Below are 21,298 nucleotides of genomic sequence, written 5' to 3'. Positions count from 1 at the left end.
ACAACAATAATGTCAAGACTGATTTTGAAAGCACTTTCAATAGGCTCAAAGTAAGCTCAATTGCCACTGAAACTTTTAGAGCTAAGGAAAGATGGTAGAGAATCAAACACAAATTATTATATTATATAAAATCTATGAAAATACTGTAAAGTACAGAAGAGGTAGGCAAATGTTTGTATATATCATGTAACATTTTTAATCAGTGAATTAACTACAAACCTGATCCCTAGAAAAATTGGGACATTGAAAAAATGTTAATTAAAACAAAATGCAATGTTGTGTAAATCCTGGAAACCCTGCATTTATTTGAATATATTACAAAGACAATATTAAAATGTTGATACTGAGAGTTGATACAGAGTGTATACTACTCCTCTTAATATCACTCTGTAAACATTTGGGAACTAAGAAGAGTTCGTATAGAGTTTGTTATTTCATAATGCACCAACTGTTTTTTTTTTTTTAATAGTTGACATTGAAGTAAAGAAATAAGCAAGGTTTTCCCAGAAAAAGACATTGTCCAAATTGCAGCATGTTGCTCCAACATCCATATATATCATTCAGTATTAATAATGCCTTCATAGATGTCCAAGTCCACTGCATCCCAGTCCATCTTAAATGAGCTTGGTTCTTGGCAGAATTCCTGGATGTTTTCTTCTCATTTGTGGATGCAGCAACAAACTGTGATTTTGGGAAGTGTTTCTGAGCCCATGCAGTGACCGTTCCAACTTAAAATATGTGGAGCTTCAAAATGTAATCAAAAGCACTTCCCCAAAATAGTCCATGTTGCTTTTAAAATGTAAAAGCTTGATTTGAGTGGGGCCCTACCCTCTCAGATTGTTTGAAAAACATACATTAGTGGGTAGAGCCCAAGTTCACATCAGGACAGAGACAGGGAAGGGACATTGGCTCAAGCAGGTGGATGGAGCATAAAAACTAAGCCTATTACACTTATGCAAAACATGAAAAGCTTTGGCTAATCAAGGCATGCTGAGAGTCAGTTCAGGAGCATTTCTGATATAAAAACCACGTCATGTTCCAAATCCTGCAGTATTGAATGAAGAGAGCCCCATGGAACACAGGACCCCACTTCTGGCTGCAGACAGTTGGGAGAAGTTGTGGAGTAGGCTGCAGCAATTGAAATGAGCCACGGGATGCCAAGGGGTTGACACACTACCTAAAAATGGCAATAATTAATAATTAACATTTGCGCTCTGTAGTGCATAGTGCAGAAACTAGTACACACAAATCATTACTGAGTTAAGACGACTGGCAGCTTGATTGTTCCCACTCTCTTTAGAGCCAGTACATATCTCCGGGATTAATCTAACAAGCAGATTTTAAAGCGTTGCCAACGGGAGGCATCTTGTGATGATGTTTACACGTGTAAAGGGCCGACAGCGTCTGATAAAATATGTTTCCTTCCGAAGTGACAGGGAAAATTATGGGAGCACAAAAGACAGTGCCGTCAATCTGTGAAAGTGGAGCTTCATCTTCAGTCTCCTGTGGTGTTCAAAGCCAAAGAGTTGCCTTTTACCCAGAACTGACACACACCCAAATCAAGCCTCCTTCTACTTTCCCTACAGGGGGCTAAGACTGGCACTGATAAACATGCCTTACGAGGGCCATCAAACCCAAACTGATGATGCCTCCAAGAAACGACATACCCACACAAGTCATGAATATGCATATAGATCTTGGGGAGTTAAGAGTTTTAAAAAATGTACTTACTTGTGATAAGCCATTCAGGATTTTATAGTATACATGCTGCAATATATCTGGACTAAACAAATGAAATGAACTTAAATACGATAAATATATCTAATATTTTTCATTATGAACCTGATGTGAAGCTTTTCTAGAGCCTTCAGCATTTTCTGGACATTGCCCAAATAGACTGTATTTGCCTGTGGAATATGAAATGTATGTTATATCTTCTCTTAATAAATGGTAACATGTTTAGAAATAAGTTGATATTTCTTAAATGATTCATTTTGCAAGCTCATAATGACAAAATATGAGATGGTTATCTGCCAACTGACTGAATGTTTAAAAGGGAAGTTCTTGTAGGGGTCTTCTGACATTAATCAATAATAATTTCAGGTGCCTGAATTGTAGCGGTCCCATTTAGTCTAAGCAGGAACACACCCCGGGCAGGGTGCTGGCCCATTGCAGGTGATCACTCACTCAAACACATTTGAGCATTTTCACATATCTATCATATAATATGCATTTTTGGACTTTGGGAGCCAGAACACCTGGAGGAAACCGATATAGACGCTGGGAGAACACACCACACTCTTCTCAGACAGTGACTCAAGGCATGGATTCAACCCAGGACCTTGGAGCAGTGTAGCAGCTACATTACCTGCTCCACCACTGTGCTACCTGACTTCTAAAATTCAAATGAATAAATCAACAGATCATATCTGAGAAGTTCCGTTCATGTCTTTAAAAAATTCAACACAGAATTTGGTGTTCAAGCCAAATAATGGGAATACTACCAGAATCCAGGGACCCTGCCTACATAAAGTTGTGAATATTGAAAAATCCCGCCATGCCTTTAGAATAAAAAAACAGCATGTTCTAATTACCAGGGGAGGTGCTGCAATGTGCTCAGTCATGGTGCAACAGTTCACCACATTAATTGCTGATTTCTAATGAAAGGATGGCATGAGGTAACAGTTTCTGCTTTCTGACAAAGGTCCATGTTAGCTTTTCCTCAAGCAGCTAAGTACAGACCTGAGGGCGATTCAAGGATTTTACCCTTAGGGGAGGGTTCAGCCCCCAAAAGGGAATGTGCAATGTGCTAAAACGGAAATACCTCCACAGCTGAATAGTGAACAAGCTCCTAGTTATCACCTACACTGTAAAAAATGTGACCCATTAGTTACTTAAAAAAATGATGGCAACAAAGTGACACATAATATTAATGAGTAGATTCTAATTTTCCAACTTTTAAGTAACATTCATTGAATAAATTAACTAAATTTAAGCAAGAAAATTATGTAAATGTTAATAAAATGCAGTTTGTTGGATTTAATAATAACATGACTAAATATGAATTAATATAGCTCAAAAATATTGAGTAAGTACAACTTAATTTCACAAGGAAAGGACTATTTATCTGAGTAAACATAATTAATATTTACTAAATATCTTGCAAGTATTGATTTACATTTACTAAATATCTGGCAAACATTGAGTAGCATGTACTAGGATTCTGGAGAAAGCTTGTTTCTATTCACTAATTATAGTAACTTTACATCTATTCAATAATATCACGTGTCACTTTGTTGCCATAATTTTTTTATTTTAAATCTACTTAATATGTCCTTTTTGTGCCATGTTCGAGTCAACAGGTCAATGTGCATAAAAGATGAATATTAGTTTTAACTTCACAAGCAAGTGTAATGTTTTAGTGTTGGTCTTTTCTATTCATCTATGTTCAGGTGCATCCTGAGCCCTAATTAGATTGACTGGGTATAATTATTAACAAAATATGATATCTTGTATTGCCCTGTGAAGGACTGGCGTCCCCTCCAGGGTGTATTCCCGCCTTGCGCCCGATGATTCCAGGTAGGCTCTGGACCCCCCGTGACCCTAAAAATTGGATAAGCGGTTACAGATAATGGATGGATGGATGGATGTCTTGTATTTGAAATACATTATGTACATAAAATATAAACAGATATAACCTTGCTGTACAGTCAAATCATTTAAACCAGACTGTAGACAGTGAGCAAACACAGGTCAAAAATTTTATAGAAATTATTGGAATTGGAATTTTTCTTGCTTTTTAAAAAGTACTATTATATTGTTTATAGTAGTGCCCTCAAGAATTTAGTTTTACGATTCAGATTCACTGAAAAAATGTAAACTGCGAGCCATATCAGCTGCAGCCTGTTTTCGAACGCTACAACACACTGCCCGAAACACAAATTAGTGAAAATAAACAGTGAAAATAACACCGCTTCTGACACAGAAATAACACAGCAGTAAAAATTCAGAGTGATCTGAATGGTCTACTTTAACAGAAACCCTCGGGTATATGGCGCGAAAAGAGAAAACGCGATTGGGAAATAGATTTTTTTTAAACTTAGCAGGAAACCAAAGAGACTAAAAATAAAAACAAATGTAGCTAGGTGTTCCTACACAATATTATGAAAACATGCATTCTGATATACTGAGTTTAGTAAACAGACGAATCATTGCCTGTGTTCAAACGCAGCTCTGTGTGTGAAGTGAGAGTGCGCTAGAGCTGCAATGACCGTTTGAAAGTGTACTCTCACAGAGACTGAGCGTCCTGTCATGGCTTCATTATACCGTCAACAGACACATGAAACGTCATACAAACTACAGAAAGCACAACATCAGCTTCTTAAAACCGTAATTCAGGATTGTAATCACAAAAACACTTTGTTTTTTAATCAAACGTTGTTCCTCACCATCAGCTAACTCTCCAGTCTGTGCTCGAAACCGGTCTTTACGAAGCACCGGTGTTTGTAATAAACCGCCTCAGTTCCCTGCTAGGTCTCTCTCTCCCTGTTCATAGCAGAGGCGTCTGGTGTTGTTTTAGACAGAGAAAAGAACTCCAAACGTTGAAAACAACGAACAGAAATGAGGATTACTCTAGTCCTGCTCCATGGTTTTGCGGTTTCGGATCTCTTAAGGTGGAAATGACTTCAAACTCCGGAGACGGCTAACTGCATTAGCGACAGTGCTACAAACAAAACACATCGAGTTATAAATGAGTGTCTCTGGTAAATCAATCAGTGGATTAAAAACTTACAGACAAGTTAAACTTCACCCACATACAAACAACTGTCGTCCCCCACCTCAAACACCGATCCACCTTAAAAATGCGGAGCTTAGAACTGCGTGTCGCCACATTTAAGAGCGCCTCAAACAAAATACACAGTTTTAGATAAAAATTGTTCTTTTGCTGTTAATAATTTAAAAGCTGTTCACTTTGGGAAGTCCGAGGACGTTCAGAACCCAACAACGCTGGTGTCCACGAGTTTCAGAATGCTTTGGGCGGAAGTGTATGATTAAAATGAAAGACCTCCCAATGAGTAAAATCTATTACATTTTCTGGATCTTTGGTGTTACTCATAAAATATGAATAAATTCTATTCCACATATCCCAGCTAATTTTATTGAGCCAAAATTGTGTAAATTGCAATGAATACTTTGTTCAAATGTGTTGAATTAAGCTCAATTTGATTTCAAACTACAAGAAGTCTTTATTAAGTGCAAGTTACTATTAGTTTTTAACTAAATATTAATTGACCCCAGTCCCACTTTTTACAGTGTATGCAAACACTATACTAGATAGTATTGTTATATTGAAACAAATTATGTTTATATTAGTTTGGTCTTGTTATCTTTGTGTGTGTGTACTAGTGGTCTGCCATTCAACCCACAAAAAGGGTGGGTATTAGACCAGGTTTGGACTAGACTTCCAGGTAAAAGTAGCCTTTCTTTGTGTTTAGCATCAGTTTATTATTTGTTAATTTTTTTAATTATTATTATTCCCTGAGTAAATGTTATAGCATTCATGCTCATATTTCAAAGAAAATGTATAGCACATAAAATGTAGCTAATTCTCTCACCATTGCATTATATTTGGATTACTACAAATGATTGGATTTGATTTATAGTGTGTGTTAGTGTGTGATGTGCTGGTATGAGTGGATCAGACAGCAGTGTTGCTGAAGTTTTTAAAAATTGTGCTCAATGACAGTCCACTCTATTAGAATATTTCCACAGCTTCAGAGTCTAATGGCAGGGTGCATTAAACTGTTAAAAGCATTAGTAATGTGGTAAACCAATTTTTTTTAATGATATTAAGGCATTCAAAGGGGAAAACGTATTTATTTTCTATATAGGCCACAAGACACAGGAACCTCCAGTCATTTAATTACCTGCATGTGTACTACATCAGTCTGTTCTCATGCTTGCACAGAGACTGAAGAGACATACAGAGGGAGAAAAGAAGGACAAAGAAGAAAGCTTTCAAACTAAAAGTAGCTGGATGAAGCTAGAGGGCAAACCAGAATAGCACCACCACAGTAGCACAATTAAAAGCCTAAAAATGACAGGTAAAAATGTTAACTCTTTGAATTCAATGTTTTGTACCACCTATTCATCTTCATTCCCAAATGGCTTGGAGTTGTCAAATTTCAATTTCACACTTTAAACTAGTCAATAATTAATTTCTAATGCGTGACTCATTTTGTAATTTCCTTATAAGTTATTGAGTAATCACCAAGACCCGTCTCTGTAATGAAGGGAGGATAATATGTCACGCATCCAGATCTTTGAAGGAACTGAGTTAGAAACTTCATTGTCATACAGACAGTTTGCTCTTGTGATTAAAAGTACTCGTCTAATGTACTTTGCTAAGGTAACACTGGCTTTGTTGGGGTAATATTGGGTTTAGTATTATATTTAATATTACAGCATTTAAGCACCTAAATAAGTGGTGTGATTAATCATATCAAACCTTATATCGAATCGTAATTATTCAAAATTGATGTCATTACTTATAGTGAAACTAAATTTTATATGTTTCTGTTTTAAATCATTGCCTATATTTACTGACATAAGAGTAGACAGAATGAGCATTATCAGAATGGATTTATTATTTTCAGAGTGCAGCCCTGAGACATTAATTTTAACATTTTATACAATGGTTCACTAGAGAAAATAATAATTGTACTTTTTTCCACTTTAGCAGACTTAAATACTGAGACACAAGCTACAGCCATTTACTCCTATATACAGTTACGCTACAAAGACACAGATACAGTCTAATTTACTCCAGTTGTTCCTATCTGCATTGAGCTCCATTAAGTGTAATTGTACACATTCAAGGACTGAAATAAAATTAAAGGAGCCAAAAATTTGGATGTTTTTAGCTGCCAATTAGTCTAGACAATGAGTTTGGACACACAATAACATATTCCCTTATTTACTATTTAGGGATCAGTATAAATATGAACCAATTTGTATATTGTTATTTATAAACTGAGACAATATATTCCACTTTTACACAGTGCTTTGCAACATTTTTGTTATGTATGATACCCATGTCTGAACATAGTTTATTTTAATTCAGGTACAGTGGTGCTCTGTAAAAAAAAAAAAAAAAAAAAAGACCTGTGATAGAAAGCCTGTAGAAGATAAGCCACAGGGCAGAGAGTTACTTATACTGTGATAAGTTAATACTCAGGTTGGTTTACATTCACTATGTATGTGTTCATATTACCAGGGTGAAGTGACACACATTGTTTTTTTTAAACCTTAATGTGCCACAGATCTGTGTTTTTGGGTCTGTGTGGACATGTCAATATTTTTTAATATTTAATTCATTTTCATTTGCGGTCCTTTATGAGATACATATCTGTATAAGTGCACTGGAGACTGATGAAATCTAGGCATGTAGAACAAGATAGAGAGAAACCTGGATTAAAAAAAACAAGCCTGTGTTACAAGAAAAGGACTAAGAATAAATGGACAAAAGAGGAAACTGGGAAAATAGACAATGCCAGACCTGAGAGAGATTAGGACTGAAACTTTAAAACAACAAAACTAACAAAAAGGGAACAAAGAGAATCCAGATAATAGCGTTAAACAGAGACCAGGACCAAAGAAACAGAAGCAAACATAAAGCAGGACAGGCATTAAAGAAGGAACAACACTAGGGGAATATTATGAGAGTGACACAGAGACAACACTGGAAACCTGAGAGGAAAAAATAAATAAATGAGAAAATAACAAAGCAGAGAATCATCGAAAACACAGAGTTCACAAAGAAAACAGACCAGAGAGTCTCTGGCCGATGGCCGACAAACACTGAGACAAAGGACAAGGCCACCTGGAAGAGCCACATGAAGGAGGAAGGGGGCATGACTAGGGCTAACACTGAGGACAGGTGAGGCAGATGTAAACATATGGGGAACATCAACAGAGAAAAACAAGAAAACCAAGATGGAACCAAAGCCAAACAAGAAAACAAGACTGAAACGAAAAAGCGTAAGGATGAAATGTGACAGTGTCCGATTGCTGAGTATGCAGTATAAATGTGAATGGTCTTTTTGCCTGTGGGCATGCGGTTATGCTGTCATCATCAGCCAGCCCCAGCAGCGACATGCAGGCTGTGTCAGAAATGGCCCTGTGCTTCCTACATAGTGCACAGTGCAAACTATGAAGGTACAGTTTATTTGTTTGTTGTTGTTTAACTTTTTTTTTTATGCAGGTGAGACCTGAATAAAAATGGACGTGTCAAACATATTGTGAAGTACTTGTGTGTAAGAGCCATTTTTTGAGGACCTACTGCTACTACTATTACTAGATTGTAAAATTATATATATATATATATATATATGTATATATATATATATATATATATATATATATATATATATATATATATCACAATTTTCATGAATATAGTGTGATGGTGGAGGTTTAGATCTGTAGGCAGATATTTTACTGAACACAATAATGCGCAAAAACAGTGTCAAAAGTAATGCCAAAAGGCTGAAAATAAAGTCAAAGTCCAAAACAGCAATACAGAACAGTGTCCACAGTGGAGATCCAAAAATCTAATATCAAAAGTCAGGAAAGGAGGTCAAAACATCAAAAAACAAACACACAAAAACTTTCTGTATAAATATTTGGAATTGAAGCAGAACAAACAATGCTTTGTAGAGTACACATTGGATGGAGAGATTTCAAAGAATAAGTAATCCCAAAAGTATAAAGTATAATTTGTGTTATAAGCATATTTGGGCTCAAGATCGATGGTATATTCTATTGGTACTAGTTGTTTACCCTACAAAATATACACAACATTTATAAACAGTTTTTATTGCTCAAATGGCAGGTTCTACTCTCTGAGACCCTGAAAACTCCAGGAACCCACATTCACAAAGACAATGTAGGTTTTTTTTTTTTAATCTTCTATGGTTTTTTTTTTTTTTTTTGGTAGACACACCCTTTAAGCACCTTGTTTATAGGTAGTACTTAATACACCTGTGGACTGAATGAAACAGCTGAATTCAATGATTAGATTTTGTCCTTGTAATATATTTAATCCAGAAATCTGAGGCACGACATAAATCATTGTGAGAAATCCCTTTAAAATGTATGTGAATTCACTTGGCAGTTTTCCTTGACTAATATCTGGTGTGACCATGGCTTAATTCTCTGATAGATAATGCACTCTCAGAAATGTTCTGAACTAAGTTGAGCACTTACTGCTGCATATGGGTGTGTTTATATCTGAATTGAATTGCCGCAGTGAGAATAATACAGGATTTTTGTCTTTTGAAAGATTTTTCCCCTGGGCCTATATTTGGCATACCTGACACCATGTCCAACCAGAAATGAGTATCTATCAGATGGCCAGTATTTGGGGCACTAAAGCAGTGTTTAACATGGGACATCCCTGCAAGAAGGCCAAACCCATGGGTGTCGCCACATGGCAATCTCAATGAGAGGGAAAAAAAAAAGAAAAGTTCAGGGTGTTCACGCTGTGTCTGCGTGGGTTTCCTCCAGGTGTTTCGTTTTCCTCCCACGGTCCAAAAACACACCTTGGTAGGAGGATTGGCGACTAAAAACTGTCCGTAGGTGCGAGTGTATGTGTGTTTGCGTGTGTATTTCCCTGTGAAGGACTGGCGTCCTCTCCAGGGTGTATTCCTGCCTTGCGCCCAGTGATTACGGGGATAATGAATGAATGAATGAGGTTGCCATGGCAATGTCGTTCTGACATTTGATGCACCCTCACAGTTCAAGTGCAGTCAGCAGAGATAGATTTTGGAGCTTTTAAACAACATTAACTGCATTACTGTGTAAATATGTATAGAATGAATAATGGCAAACACTTATTCCATAACACAATTTTAAGATGAATATAAGCACTCGACACAAACTAATTGTCATCTTACATGTTTAAGGTGCTAGTAAATTCAGGCTCTTGCAGAGGACTGCGAACCAGTACTTCTCACTCAACATCAGTGACTGAACTCACAAATGCACTTCTGGAAGAATGATCAAAAATTCCCATAAACACACTCCTAAACCTTGTGAAAAGCCTTCCCAGAAGAGTTAAAGCTGTTATAGCTGCAAAGTGTGGACCGGCATTATATTGAACCCTATGGATTAAGATTGAGATATCATTCAATTTCATATACGAAGGCAGACAAGCTAATTCTTGTGGCAATATATATATATACACATACACACACACACACTTACACTTCTCCTTGATGTTCTGATGTTTGACTCATTCTACTAAAATGCTGACAGCATGCTCAAGGCTGAAGAGTATCTATTACTAAACATGGCTTCAAATGGAGCACACCATCTACTATGGGAAGTGCATAAAGGATGCTATACCTGGTATGTTTATCTAAGACATTCACATGTAGAAATCCCAGAGAATAAGGGTTGAAGACCCTCAAGTGTCAGGAGTTGAGAGAATGAAGTTTAGCGTTTTCCTTGGCTCATGCCTGGAGGAGTCTGAGTCAGTAGAGACAAAGATCTGTGCTTTAATGGTATGCATTCACACTGTCTAAGAAAAGCACTGTGAGGCACTAAATTTAGAAAGCTGATCTAAGAGATAACATATGCAGTGCTTTATCTGACTGGTGGAAGGGAGGAAAGCAGTGGGTATAGTGTAGAGTGTAGATTGGTGATTGATTCTCATCTTTGGCAGGAACACCAAACTATCCATGGGTTGAATCACATGTTTTTTGGTATTTATACAATTTTAGAGAAAAATTGCCAAGTTACAGAGCACAGAATATTGTAAACAGATGGGAAAGATGCTTACATTTGTCTCATAATCAGCTCTTCTCCCTGCTGGAGAGAGTCTCACAATAGACAAAAGCACAAACCCATTGCCTCTTGGGATAAAGCTTCTCTCTGTTTTGAAAATAGGAGAAAAAAAGAACTGTTAGCCATATTAGCATATTAACTGTAAGCACGTCACATTCCTATGCAATTCTATGCTGCAATTTGTGCAAATTATTCAGGCAAAAATCATATACAAGCTTCAGAAATCATGTTATTTAACTTTTGATTTGTTTTAGCATGTAAACCACATTTTTTCTCTCATTGTTTCCCCGTATTTGTCAGGTAAGTAACCTGATCCCACAGTTTCTGTGCTCTGAGACTGTAACAGATTTGAGGCTAATGTTTTATCGCAACCTAAATAATTTCTCTGATTTGGCTTACAATTTAATAATGCAGTTCTCCTTGTCTGAAAATGTGAGGTATCTGTGAGATTAGCTAAGTCTGAATCCCAAATGTCTCTCTACACCCTCTGCAGGGCAAACTGTAGGTCATAAAATAATGGTTTCTGAACTCAGGTAGTGCATGCTTTTCTTGAAAATATATATATATATATTTTGTCAGCTATAAGGTTCCTGTTTCCTTCCTCTGTCTGACTGACAGAGATGAACAGAGCTCAGATTACATATGTGATGTGGAAAAATGGGTCAGTTATCTGTTTGAGTAATGAGTATGTACCCAACATGGCAACTTATATACACAGTTTCGTCAACTGCAGATTACGTATACAAATAAGAATCCACTCCTTGGGTGAAATGCAGTTAATGCTACACTAGTCTACATAGTTTGCAATTCTTTTGCCCCATCTTGTTTGTACATATTTGACTAAAAGACCCTTCCCAGGATCGACACAATGTATATAAATTATATTTAGCTCTTCATGAAGGTATAGGTTACTGTGTGATATATTGTTAGTGTGGACAATCACTCTTAACCCTAAACCTGAACATGCAATACTTCACAAAGGTGTGGTGTATGAAGAGAGTCTTTGCAGCCAGACTGACTGGAGTGGGAATAAGGATAAGTCGTTATACAGGGAATTTATACTCAGACAGACGTCTGCTGGTCAGGTAGAGAATTGCAAGGTAGGGAAAAGAACCCATGTATTCCAGTGGCCAAGAAATATCTTGACATTTTTTTTTGTCATTTATCAAACTAAAAAAATAGCCGCTATATATTTTTTGTATTCTAGACAATACATACCATTTCCCCTTCCCTCTTCCCAAAGCTGTTCAGTGTATTTCATCTTTCCCTATCCTTTAAAGCATCAGACAATGCACCTGGAGCCAGAGGCATATTTCATAGCTCTTTCTCTTTTATTCCTATTCCATTATACAGAGAAATATGAGAAAATGTTGTAAAAAAGAAAAAAGTGAGAGAAAGGCTAAATAAACACTGTGCGAAATGAACCCAGCATGCGGAAGGTTAATGCACTTCATTAGAGGTCTCTTTTTTGCATGTTGTGCTTAATTTAATGGCCCAGAAGGCCTCAGGGGGGATTTATCTGACATTTCATGAATGCCAGACCCTTGCAAAGGAAGCGTACACACTGTGTTTACGAGAGAAAGGGAAGGGGAAAAAGAACGAAGGGCAAGGAGTTGAGATTTGCTCTTTTCACTGAATGAATGTGGCACATCTGAAGAGGTGTCTTTCCTGGATTTAAATCCTATGGCACTTCCACTGAACATTTAGTTGCAGGCCTAATGCTGTTAATCACATGCAGTGCAAACAACGCCCAATATCTCTCTGAAAAAAAGGATCAATATCACTTTCTCCTTATAGAGTGAAGATTTAGATCCGATTTGCTAAGTATGAGCTTTCCTTGTATTCTCCCTAAGGGGACCACTCTCCTCAGCCTGGTTATATTTCCCCCCTCTTATAATTAAACAGACTATTATTTGTTAAGTGAGTTGATACCTGTGCTCTCTTCTGATTGGCTACCCTGTTTTGTGGCAGATTTATCACGCAACGGTGACCTTTAGCAAACGTCATAGCTTGGACATGAATGGCTAACCTCTTGTGGGCTGATTAGGGGGATGCAAATGTGTTGGTGTTGTGTGATGAGCCTTCTGATGGGTAAATGTATGGTTCAAACATTTTTATTTTAATTATATTATGTTTAGTTCATTACATTAAGGTTTCTCAGGTTTGGGCGGGACTTGGGGGAGCACCCAGCATGAACCACAGTCTCTACCTCTTTGTTGTTTTGCGATTTTTAAGGGGTTTTATGTTTCTTACTATACTTTGCGTGGGTGGGGGAAAATGCATTAGTCAGTTTATGATGTTTAATTGTGTTCAAGTGTGTTTTTATACTTCTTTGGGGTTGGCATGTGATGCAAAGTGCTTGCTATGAGCATGTATTGTGGGTGCTGGCATTGGGTCTCTGTTGATCACATACAAAGTAAAAACATTGCCACTTGCTCCCTTGTTCCCTACATCCTTTTTAGGGTATAAATAAATAAATATACCAGAGTCTTGTTTTTCATTGGAACAAATAATGTATAGAGGAGTAGTTTTATAGATTCTGGCAGTAAAATCGTATTTGTTTCTCCATGTTCACCGACCATGCAGGCGCACAATGTAGTTCTGCTATTATAAACTGTAGTTCTAGTGCATCTTTTGCTCTGTATGCTATGTTATCCCACTTTCATCTTCAATGTCTCCATTACTGCAGTCAGGCATTGGGATCCACAGAGACCACAGCCCCACAACACTACTTCCAGCTGTGGTGTTGTATCATGACTGTCTTCCTAAGTTACTTCTCTGATTTGGCTTAAAGTTTAATCATTTAATCCTCCTTGTCTGTAAATCTGAGAGACCAAATGTTAACATTCTGCAGTGAAGCTGAGGCAGGATCCCAAATGTCTCTCTTCACCCCTGTAGGGCACAGTGTATGTCATAAAATAAAGATTTCTGCACTCATGTAGTGCATTGTATGTCAGAAATATTTTGTAGTTAGCTATAATATTAGTGTCTAAATACATGCTAGGTGCATTTTATTACGTGATTTCTTGCATTTTCTGTGATGGCCTTATTTGTGAAATGGCCTCAGCTCCTCTCTGCTGGCTGACAAAGACAAAAATAGCTCTGTTAAAATCTACATTCATATTTTTACGTCTAACTAAGTACTAAAGTGGTGAAAGAAACAATACAGCAATATAAACCTCAGTTTTTATTTGAGTTGTGTGTTTGAGTAATGAGTAGGTATAGGGCGGTATGAGTCAGCTGCAACCCATGGATTTAAGTACTAGCCAGGCCCAAAGCTGCTTAGCTTCAGTGGATTCAAAGGTTCTGGTGTTTAGGAGCTATGTTTTGCCAAACCTATCTGAAGGGAAACAGCCAGAATTGGAGAGAAAATAGAGTTGATCCACATGACACTTAGACCTGATCTTATCCCTTCTGCCATGTCTCTGGAACACCATGAATTTATCCAGAACAACCTTTCCAGAACATTCATATATAAAGGTCAAGTGGTGACTTATGCAAAGAGAGGTTTGTGTTCATTTTAATTGATCCTTTACTTTTTGGGTTTGTAAGTCAACTCCACCCTGTGCTTTTGACCATTGCTCCGCCCTGCCATTAGCATTGGAAAGGTCAGTGTAGTATATAGTGCAACTGGTGACCATTAGGACAGCATGGCCTTTAAATTACAAATGATCATGAGAGTTTGAATGACCTATAGGTGAAGCTAAATATATCATGCTAGTCAATCATGGCCACAGTGGTTAGGATTTCTTGAATGTAAGTGAATAATCTATTATTGTCTCATCAAATTTATATATCATCTGTAATTGGTATTGTATTATTATTGCAGGTACACTGATTACCATCTTGAAACTGGATTTCAACTGATACTTTACTTTCTTGAATGGGAGCATTTTGACTGCTACATCATTCTGTGATTAGCATTAGAAAAGGTGCTGCAAAGGGCAGCCTTTAGTGTGGTTGGTGACCATTAGGAGAGCATGACCTTTGAATTTAAACTAATCCTCAGCATACAGATACCATGTAAGTAATACAGAATAAGCAAAAGTATGTCAGTCATACCTGGTCGTTGGAATGCATAGGACTTGCATACACTGCTTATCCCTATTAGTCAATTCCTCTTTAAAACTGTACACAAATTTAATCCAATACAATATTCCATCCATCCATCCATTATATGTAACCGCTTATCCAATTCAGGGTCACGGTGGGTCCAGAGCCTACTTGGAATAATTGGGCGCAAGGCGGGAATACACCCTGGAGGGGGTGCCAGTTCTTCACAGAGCAACACACGTACTCACACATTCACTCACACCTACGGTCACTTTTGAGTTGCCAATCAACCTACCAATGTGTGTTTTTGGACTGTGGGAGGAAACCGTAGCACCCGGAGGAAACCCAAGTGGACACGGGAAGAACACACCAACTCCATCCATCCATTATCTGTAACCGCTTATCCAATTTAGGGACGCAAGGGTCAAGAGCCTACCTGGAATCATCGGGCGCAAGGCGGGAATACACCCCGGAGGGGACACACACCAACTCCTCACAGCCAATACAATATACATAAACATAAAAGAATATTTCTTTACCATGTGCTAGATCACCAGTGCACTTTTTGGGCACTGGAAAAAGGTGTGGTGTTCATACGCAGCCCTGGCTAGTCAAATTGGGAAAAAATTAAGTCTGTCTGAACACCAAAATGTTATATTATGCAGAAAATCTGTATAACCCCTAAATGAAAGGGGGTTGGGTAGTGGTTGTTTTGAGAATAATCTACATTGACTTTAAGGTACATGTGATGAAATTAGAGAAACTGGTGCAACAAAGCTTATGCCAAGCATAATGTCACTGTCCGATTAAAAACATGTACCTCCATTTTTAGAGGTTTTCACTTTTTCACATCTGTTAAATGTGGGCATTAATTTCTGTTTATAGCATCTAATATCAAAATGATAAAATGCTGAAAAATCGCATACACAGCTGCAAGACCATGTATCCCCCCCGTCCCCAGTTCTCCTGGTATTGTCTGAGTGTCCATGCTAAAAATACTCACATGAAATATTAGAACACCGTAGCTATAATTAATCACAATAAGGATTAAATTTGTTGATTTCAATCAAGAATATTTATGACAGATTCTGCTTTTGCTAAAACATTGATTCACTGAAGGCTGTGGTGACAAGGAGTTGGATGTGGCTTCCATGTTTGTCAATATTTGCTGTCTGCAAAGCACAAATATGTAAAACGCAAGTCCATTTTACATATGGAACATTTGGACATGCATCCCAATAAAGACATTTTTACATATCTGAGCTGTAATGGGTATAAATCACATTATCTGTGGTTTATTTTTGCTGTTATCATCAGAGAATTTTTTTTTTCCCTGTTTCTGAAAATTCCTCCGGGTGCTCCGGTTTCCTCCCACAGTCCAAAAACACATGTTGGTAGGTGGATTGGCGACACAAAAGTGTCCGTAGGTGTGAGTGTGTGAGTGAATGTGTGAGTGTGTGTTGCCCTGTGAAGGACTGGTGCCCCCTCCAGGGTGTAATCCCACCTTGCGCCCAATGATTCCAGGTTGGCTCTGGACGCACCGCGACCCTGAACTGGATAAGTGGTTACAGATAATGAATGAATGAATGAATGTTTCTGAAAAGTTAGCCTTTTGGAGATACCTGTATTTAATTGGACAGCGACGATACGTTAGAAGGGTAAAAAGACCCCAGCACTGGATGGTAGCCTGATGGATATGTTTCCTGAAGTGAAGATACACCACTCAGTACATTTAGCATGAGTTGGAGAGGAGTTATTTATCCCAAACTTACCATGGTATATCAGAAAATGACACCACTAAGCTTCTCATTGCTGAATGCCATCAAATCCTCATAGAAATGTCACAACAACAAATGTAAAGTTTAGTTTTAGCAGGAATTTTAAAGTTGTTACAACACCAAAGACGGACTATCTACTTATTAATATCCTTCAGTGTAGTGGAAATAAACTAATGTGTAGGGGTATAGAAGCATTTGGCTGTAAGGTGTAGCAACATAATGATGCTGGAAAGGTCAGTATATATCATATGAATGTAATGTTATTAGTAACTAATATCCAAGCATAAGTTTGCATTTAAAATGATTTTATTGGAGAAGACCTTATACCTTCAAAAAGGAGGAGGAGAACAAAACATACTAATTGTAATATAAGTACTGCTTGTAATGTAAGTTAACACAAGTTAATGCTTAGCAGGTTTGGACTATTTCTAGCTGTTCTTATGAGGAACCACTCAGACCAGGTCAGCCTCCTGGACCCTGAACTCAGAAATTTTTAATAGAATTACTGGCAAGGGGTAAATCCAACCAGGAGGGACAATGTAGCCTTTAACTTAAGCTAGGTGATACCTCAAACCCTGTAGAACAGGTGAGTTGGTGGTTGTCTTAGAATATTGTTTGTTTGGTGTCTGCAGGGTGTGAAGCATTCCTTCGCTTAAGGGCATGGACTCCCTGATTTTCCAGATTGAAGTTTCCTCTTAAAGATTCCAAGTTTGATTCCAAGATGATCTACCACCAAAGAACAAAGAAGACCAAGAACATATTGTTGATTATGAGAATTAAAATTACTTATTTATTCAATGTAACAGGTTAGAGTAAAACACGTGAAGTTTAAGGTGGCTGTGTGCAGCTATATGGAGTTTTATAAACACAAAATTATATCCTATCTCTTCCCTTTACAAAATTTAAGGCAAAGACACATACTCACATGAAATAAGGGAAGTTCAGCAGTCTTCCTCTCTCTGTGATATATATAATACGTAAATGTTGCCGAGTTCCAAGCCATCCTGCTGAGCTTATACAGTGGAGTAACGTAACTAATGTAGAGCTAAATACAGCACAGAATTAAGTCTAAATACCAGTCCATGCTCACTGATGATTACTTGGAAGCCTGTTTGACAATTCATCCAAAAATATGAAATGAAATATACTTAAAGGAGCAATCTGTAATACATCAAGCATTTAAAAAGAGTACTACAATACATCAAAACAGTGGAGATTTGTCTGCCTCCTCCCTTTCCTCCACAGGTGTGAAGCTCCAAACATGTTGCCATGTTGAGGAAAACTGAATAAGAACTTTGGAATATAACAGCTAAAAATATGTTACCTGCTTACACAAGAAAGTGTTCATCATTTCAGTAAAACCTACCTACGCTACAGCGAAAGGCCAAAAAAGTGTTGAAGGAGAAGCTGCCATTTCCCCATAATTTACAGTCTAAATCCACACTGAATATTTCAACTAGACAAGGTTACTTATCTATTTTACCTTCCACCATAGATTTGGTTTTAGGAGGCAAATTTTTGCTGATTCATAATTTTGTATTCAAACATTCCGTTCCACCTTAAAGCTGTCCGTTTAAGAATCTTACTTATTTGCAAGCTTCCTGAGTTATTTGTTTCACCCTGAGACGTGAAGATAGCACTAACCTTTGAAACCTTTTTGAATCAATTGTTACTCCACTTTATTCCTCATTTATGTAATGGTGAAATAGTATTTTCTGTCATGAATATATTAGTCCGAATGTTACTGCATCCTCAGTTATGATTAATGAAGCATGTTAGAGAAGTGGTCCAAATAAACTAAATGAATTAAATAAAATAAAATATGGAGACTTTGCACTATACCCCACCCACTCCTGACAACGATGTCTTCGCGCTTGCCATTTTCAACAACTTCATATTTAGGTTTCATTGAATAAAATGACAGATGTCATTTTCAATACTATGCAACAGTTACAGTAAAATGACAAATAATATAAATCATCATCATCTTTGCTTAATCCATTTCTGGGCTATGGTCAAATAATATAAATGACAAATATATATAAAAAATATTTTGACTTACAAACATATGTTACAAAAAACACTGTAAAACGTATTTGTACACCTCATATACAGTGATAAAGTTCTACCAGGCTGATCCAGAGCATGTGACCATCTTTGTAATTGAGCATTTAAGAAGTACTTCACCACATAAACTAATTGCTCGATTTAATCCACACAAAAAACAGCAGATGATGGGAGGGGCTTTGGGCATATTATCCATCAAAGAGCAGTATCTCAGCACACCCACCCAGAAACACACCTAAAATGAGAGCTAAATTAAAAGTGATTGTTTTGCTGCTTTGTTGGTGAGCAACAGTATCCCAAGTATCTTAAAGCTGAGTGATGCTTCTATTTAAGGTAGCATATCAGTTTCATGACGATCATAGGAATAAATGCGTGTCTGTATGCGTTTGCTTATTAGAATCCCCATTTTTTTTTTTTTTACAATGTTATTTTATTCTCAGTTCCAAAGCTGACGTTTCCATTACAGAGCATTCAATTCCAATTTTGTGGATGCTGGCATTTATCTTTGGACTTGTCCTTATTGACAGTGAAACCATTGACCTCCCTCTGCTAGTGGGTAGGGGACTGTCTGTATTTTCTCTGCAGTTTTAGCAAATGAAACACTAAAGTATCCCTTGTGTCAAAGGAAGATCATTTGTCATGGAAGCTTCCCCTGCTATGCGTGATTTGCTTCACTGGGGTAACTTTTTGGTTAATCACCTCTTAAATTATCACTTTTTTCCTAGTATTTTGTGTCTCTATTCAAGCAGTCTCGCTGTTGTTTCCAATTGAATTTTTTTTTTCTCTCATCCCGAAACCACCTCCTGTGTGGAATGAATAAACTGCACTTGGTGGGGAAATGTTTGCTGTGTAAATGAACACTGGTGAGAAACAGGTCTTGAACTTGTGAGGTTTTACGTATTGCGTAATTAACATTGATAGCAGATGGCTGTCAGTGGCATGCTGCGCGGAAGCTTGTCGATTCATAACAAGCTGAACACAATGGATAAGGAGGAACCATGGTTAAATAGATGAATTAGCAATGTTTTTAGTAAGGGTTTCATTTCAAAAACATGGGCCATAACTCCATCCATCCATTATCTGTAACCGCTTATCCAATTTAGGGTCGCGGGGGGTCCAGAGCCTACCTGGAATCATCGGGCGCAAGGCGGGAATACACCCTGGAGGGGACGCCAGTCGGGCCATAACTCAAAAATTAAAAAAGGCAGCTTCCAGACTGAAGTGAATAGACATAGTATTTTATTTGAATGGTCATTTTGGAGAGTAAGTACTGACTATAGTACACTACACATGGGCCTGAACCTAATTTTAAGCCTAAATGTAAGCCCCAAAATGTTACTAGGTGCAGGATATTCTACAGCAATTTGCATTACTGTTTCATTCCTCTTCAGGTACATAACACAGTTTGCATGAATTAAGTAAAACAGCACTGGCAGTGCTGACATAAAAATAGAAATGTTATAGAAATCTCGGTTGATCATTATCTAAATTCATCATATATGTATGCCCTTGTAGTTTCTATTTATAGTGTGTTATATCTAACTTATTTCTTATTTGTAGTATAACTTCTGTTGTGGTCTTTTCTAGGGTGATGATACCTGTTGTGAATACAACATTTAATAAAGTTCAACTATGGTTTTATTTTAGTAACAACAATGTGTCAAAAAATAAGTTTTCAAATGAATTATATTAGGAGCTATTTGGAATACTGACAACAAGCTTTTAAAATGTGTACTTCAGTCTAAATACTAAACAGCAGAAAATGTCTGCCCCATCCATCTCCTGATTTTAAGTATGCTAAGGCATTATATATCTGGTAGAAAGTATAGATATCTCTGTTTGCTTGTGCACTGGGTTTGTTTGCTAGTGTGTTTCATACCTGGCAACCCGGGGTATGGAAATGGCACTGGGCAGTGGGCCGGATCATAAGGTTAGCACAAACAGTGTTTTTTTGTAACACTGCTGTCAGAGATGCCAGTGTTTAAACTTAGCATATTCCCTTAATTTCTGATGACACACGCTAGTTATTTTATTACATTAATTTTACATATTGCTTACTTAAATGTAAATATGGCTTAATGCTAGCCATTTCATTGAACAGAATCAATACAGATAGCAAGACATTTGAAGTGGTCTAAATTTACACAAATAAATGTGCAGTTACTGTCATTGATCCAAGCCTAATGCCGGCATTAACTGTGCCCTGCTTAAGGTGCCCTAACAAAGTGCCCATTTATGAATTTGACAAGCCCAGGGAAAGGGAGGAAGAGGAGGGAAAGGTATGGTGTAATAGTGTCAAAATGTCACAGAAGCAATTACTCGCGCTGATGTTGGAGCTATCAGGGCAAAACTCCACAACCATGTCATTTCAGTTTTTTTTTTTTCTTTTTGTGTTTGAGAAGACATTTAACTCTAGAGAGAAAAGGGGGAAGAGAAAAAAAAAAAAAAAAAACATGCAGATGCTCTGGTGGATTGGCTACACAACAGTGTCCATTGATTTGAGTGAATAAGTGAGTGTCTGCTGCCCTGTAAAGGACTGGAGTCCCCTCCAG

General features: G+C 37.4%; 1 long non-coding RNA gene across 1 annotated transcript; it reads right to left on the bottom strand.

The window, feature by feature from the left end:
• Nucleotides 1-328: 328 nt before the first annotated feature.
• On the bottom strand, nt 329-4,940 carry LOC136710090 (uncharacterized). Its single transcript, XR_010804567.1, has 3 exons — nt 4,839-4,940; nt 4,449-4,723; nt 329-1,177 (listed from the first exon to the last, which is right to left on the bottom strand). It is a non-coding gene; the product is annotated as an uncharacterized lncRNA (long non-coding RNA).
• Nucleotides 4,941-21,298: the final 16,358 nt, after the last annotated feature.

Source organism: Hoplias malabaricus, chromosome 11, assembly GCF_029633855.1.
Source record: "Hoplias malabaricus isolate fHopMal1 chromosome 11, fHopMal1.hap1, whole genome shotgun sequence".
Lineage (NCBI taxonomy): Eukaryota > Metazoa > Chordata > Actinopteri > Characiformes > Erythrinidae > Hoplias > Hoplias malabaricus.
Note: the sequence above shows the minus strand (reverse complement) of the source record. Positions and strands in the feature narration are given on the sequence as shown.